Source organism: Onychomys torridus, chromosome 8 (assembly GCF_903995425.1).
Source record: "Onychomys torridus chromosome 8, mOncTor1.1, whole genome shotgun sequence".
NCBI classification, from domain to species: domain Eukaryota; kingdom Metazoa; phylum Chordata; class Mammalia; order Rodentia; family Cricetidae; genus Onychomys; species Onychomys torridus.
Genome location: NC_050450.1, coordinates 97,270,436 through 97,275,470, shown reverse-complemented (window position 1 = coordinate 97,275,470; position 5,035 = coordinate 97,270,436).

The following is a 5,035-nucleotide window of genomic DNA, read 5'->3' as shown; positions in this document are numbered from 1 at the left end:
TGGAGAGGGTGAGGTCATGGTGAAAATCCCCCTAAACCGGACACTGTGATGCACATTCTTCCCAAGGAAGCAGATAAGCGAACAGCCTAGGACTCCGGCAGGCACATTTTAGGTTTCCTGCCAGATTACAGAGGATATGACTGGCAAGAAACCTTTTTTTTTCTGTCATAACAGCAGATCAGGCCAGGACACCTGAAAAGACTCCTGAAGACCCACGTGACAAATGACAGCTGGGTTGCCTGAGTGACTGTGTAGCAAGGACCTCAGAAGCCAACTTCTTCATTCTTTGTCAGTTTCAAAAGGGAAAGGCGGTTGTTGATGCCTGTCTGGTTTTGTCTCAGTGTTTTGCTCCTGGTTTTGGGCTCAAGCAACTTGAGAACTTCCTGTGTGTTAGGGAGCCGGGGGTAAGAGGTCAGCCCAGTGAGAGGCCTGTGCACAAATTTAAATTTAAAAACCAACACTAAGTCAGTTACTGTCATTTGGATTGGTGACTGAGAAGCCCATGACTCAATACACTGGCTGTGGTAAACAAATACCTGTAGTGGAATTATCTCCTATTACGCCCACCAAAACTATAGAGTGGACCTGAGTCTACAGAGCAGGCTCAGTTCACATCGAGCGTCCATGAATTCCTAGTGTAAGGACTAATGTGAGACAAAAGCCTGCCAGGAATGGGTGATCTCTGTATAGCCTTGACCACTGTTAGGGACACCCTGTTCTAGAACCAGGGGAAAAATTAGCTTCCACCCAGGACAGGCAGGTAGTACAACGCCACTAAGTTACCTCCAGGTTCTAATGAACTCTTTAGCAAAAACTGAAGCGGGGAATACATACATTGGATTAACCATCTTCATTTTCCTGAGGTACGCACATAATGGAAAAGCAAGGATGCCTAGGAGGCAGGAAGGGATTCCTGCCTGGCCAGTTCTTGTTGGGACATGTAGTACAGCAGAGAGGCTCTTCAAAGTCCTGAGTGGAACCTTGTCTTGGAACAAATTTGACTTGGGTTAAGCCTGGCTGCTCTAATCAGGGTTTCTGAAAAGAAACGTTTCAAGCCTCACCTGGGGTTTGGCGGCTGCTGCTCGGAACCAGCGATCAAGACACTTTGTAAGTCATAAGCATAAAAGTGAGTCCGAGTAGTGGTTCTTCAAAAGTTAAACATAGAATTGCCTTTCCACTCCTAGGTATGTATCCCGGAGAACTTAGAACACTGCTTAGTCGACAACTTGGACACCCATGTTCACAGCAGCGCTGTTAAAAATAAATGACAGAATAAATGAATAAAAGTGAAAACGACCCAAATGATCATTGGTGAATAAGTGGATAAACACAATGTGATTCATCCAAGCATTAGATTGTGCAGTGATAAGAAGGGTAAAAGTACTGATTTAAGTGGCCGGGAGGCAGCTCGGTGTTTAAAGTGCCTGTTGTACAAGCCTAAGGACTGTAGTTCCAATCCCTCAGAGCCCATGAAAATGCGAGGTGGGCATGGTGGCTTGGAAGACAGACAGGATTCCAGAGCAAGGTGGCTAGCCAAATCAGCAAGCTCTGGGTCCAAGCGAAGAGAACCTGCCTCAGTGAATAAGGTACATTCACATGCATATACATGTGCTGGTATACACATGGTGTGTGTTGGAGGCGGGGCGTGGTGCAGGAACAACACTGATACGTGTTACAAGAGTCAGTTATGCAAACATTAACCTTAGCGTGGGAGGCACATAGTTTATGGTTTGATTTCTGTGAAATGTCCAGACTAGGTAAACCTAAGGAAACAGCCTAGTAGTAGCTGCCAGGGGGTGAGAGGCAGGGGAGAAAGGGGAGGGAGTGCTTAATGGGTTGTTTCCTTTGAGGGTGATGAAGGTGTTTGAAAACCAGATAATGGTGACAACACAGTGAATGTCCCCACTGCTGGATTGCATATGTGAAAATGGACAAATGATGGCTTTGTATGTTGGGATAACCTTACTTACTACAGGAGGGGGGGAGCAAATTAAGGAAGAGCTCTTTTACATAAATGATATTTGGCATCATTTGACATTGAAGTTACGAAAGTGCCACATTAGTGAATGGAATGAATGAAAGGGCCATTGTGTAGCATCTAATGAATGAAAATGCTACGGTGTGCAACCTGTCATGAATGGAAGTGCCACTGTGTCTGAACTAATACAGTTTAAGTGATTTACAACAGAGGCAGCCAGCTACTCTAGCAGCTGCCTCTGCTTACACTGCCATGGCATTGGTGATATGTTCAGTTATGATATTTTTCTTAGAGAAAAAGAAAATAGCCCAACTTCTCAGGGAGGGCAGAGTCTACCTGTTAGAACTGAACCTGCTAGATGCTGTTTCTAACAGGTCCAAATGTTAATTCGTTGGCAAGCTCCTTATCATGGCCAGCCAGTTAATCCGTATGCAAAAGAGTGGTTTAGGCCTGCCCTGCCCCCTCCCCCACCACCTCTGGAGCTGGGTTACAATGATAGGAACACTTGGGAGCAATTGCAGTGTTCTTTCTGGAAGGTCAAAGTTTAGTGGCAAGATGGAGGAAGGAGCCCTTCCCGATCTGCTGTCATCCTTGAAATCGATTTGTAGTCCTTCTTTGGAGTGGAAAGACTTCTGTTTTGTAGTCCTGGTTTATTTTTGGTTTTTAAAAAACGGTATTACTTAGCTTATTTACCAGCCTTTGTGCCAAATAACTTTGGCCTGTTTACAAAAATCAGGATTATCCACAAAGGACAAAAATGTGTCACCCTCAGACATATTCAAAAGAATGTGCCAGAGGCTCCAGGACCAGTTCCAAAGAGGAGTTTTGTTTTTGTTTTTTGTTTTTTGTTTTTTTAAAAAAGTCTTTCATTTGAATGATGGGAAAAATAATTTAAATAAATGCTTTGCTTGCCAAGGTGACTACTTACCAGTCAGGGTGGGGTAACACCCACTTAGAAGTATTTATTTAAAAATCAGTCACATCACTTGGTAGTTAAACCTTGAGTTAATTTTCAAATGGGGACAATGACATACCCAGCATTCGCCTTGCATAACTCTGCCATCTCACCATCAGTCAAAAATAGATGGATTCTAATCCTTTCTTACAGATAAAGAGGCTTGCATTCTCTTATGTATCCTTTTCCCTCCAGAACAGGGAATTCCTAAGTGTGCTCCCCTCCCACAGCCCAATAACACAAGCCTTGCTGTGTGTAATCTTTAAAATGCCTGCGAGCACTCTGACCTACTTTATCTCATTCACTACTCACAATAGCCTGACTAGGAACACCCGGCCCTAGCCTCCTACTCTTTGGCCACTGCAAGGAGCTGCCAGGAGGAAAAACTTAAAGGACTTTCTCCAAGTTTTGCTTACTGTGGCCAGCTGCAGAGCCTGCCAGAACTGGAAGCACCCTGTTTTGATTGGAGGGGGAAGGGAGGACGCGAGGCAGGGTCTCTTGTAGCACATGCTGATCTTGAGCTTTTTTGTTATTGTTTTAATTAATTGATTAAAATAAATTTTTAATTGATTTTATGTATATGAGTGTTTTGCCTACATGTGCTGCATATGCATGCCTGGTGTTGCTGAGGTCAGAAGAAGTCATTGGATCCTCTGGAACCGGAGATATAAATAGTTGTGAACCACCATGCCAGTGCTAGGAACTGAACCTGGATCCTCTCCAAGAGCAAGAGGTGCTCTTAACTGCTGAACCATCTCTCCAGCCCCTCCTCACCTCCTTATATATATATTTTTGAGACAGGTTTCATGCAATGCAGCACAGGCTGGTTTTGAACTCTGTATGTAGCTGAGGATGATTTTTAATTTCTTTCATTGTCTGTATTGCATGCACACACAGGCAGAGGAGGGCTTTGGCTATTTTATTTCATGGCTTTCCACCTTATTCCCTTGATCCCTTGAGACAGGGTCTCTCACTGAGCCTGGAGCTAGGCTAGCAGCTGGCAAACCCCAACAATCCTCCTGTCTCAATCCCCCACAGCAATGGGGTTATAGGCCCAGGAGACCACAACCTCCTTTTTAACATGGGGGTACTGGTGATTCACGCTCAGGTCCTCATGCTTATATAATGAGGGCTTTTACCCACTGAGCTGTCTCCCCAGCCTCTGGCCTTGAACTCTTCACCCCGAATGCTGGGATTACAGACATGAGCTACAATGTGTAGGTCCTGTTCTGACTCTTATCACAGTGCTCTCTCTGGTACACCCAAACAACCCTAGTGCTCAGAATCCCTGCGTGTGTGAAGCTAAAACCCAAGACAAGAAGTTGACTGTATTTAGCTGTGGGCACCGTAGTGTTCTGTAGTTTTGTTTGTGGGTTAGTCTGTCTGTTTTCCCAGCCCCTTCCAGGCTGGCTGCCATCCTGAAGTTCTCCAGCTGTTAGACTGAGTCTAGTAAAACGTTCCCTACTTTGAGCTCGGGCTCTGGTTGTAAAATGTTCCAGGTGGCTGATGGGGGGGTGGGGGGTGGGAAGAAGAGGAGCAGAGCTTATGGCAATATTTACCTGGGATGTAAACCCCATATGTTATTCGCTTAGCGTGAGTTAGGTCTCAAAAGGCAATGTTTCTGTTTCAGTAATGCAATTTGATGTGGCCCTTCCCAGAATAAGCTTCTCATGTGGAAAGATTCATATGAAACGAGACATGTGGAATTGAATGGTGGGTGATTTTGTTTGTTGTTGTTAATAACGGAAAACATGACTTTAATTCTTGGTTGTATTTTTCTCAGCCTCCAGAAAACATCCATGAGCTGCTGATGACCAGCTGAAACCTCAGCTCATCCTCAATCAGTAGCCTGTACTGTTCAAAGCCATGCATCAGTGCCCACAGACACACCTTGCTGTGAAGCGTTGGACACATGGACAAGCTATCGGTTTATACAGCACTACACACAGCCCTGGGAGCACATCTGATGCTCTTTCTGGAATCCCCAAACATGCTGCTCTGCTTGGTTGATCTCATTTATTTTCCCCTACCACTGTGTGTGTGTGTGTGTGTGTGTGTGTGTGTGTGTGTGTGTGTGTGTGTGTGTGTTGGGGCAAGGAAGG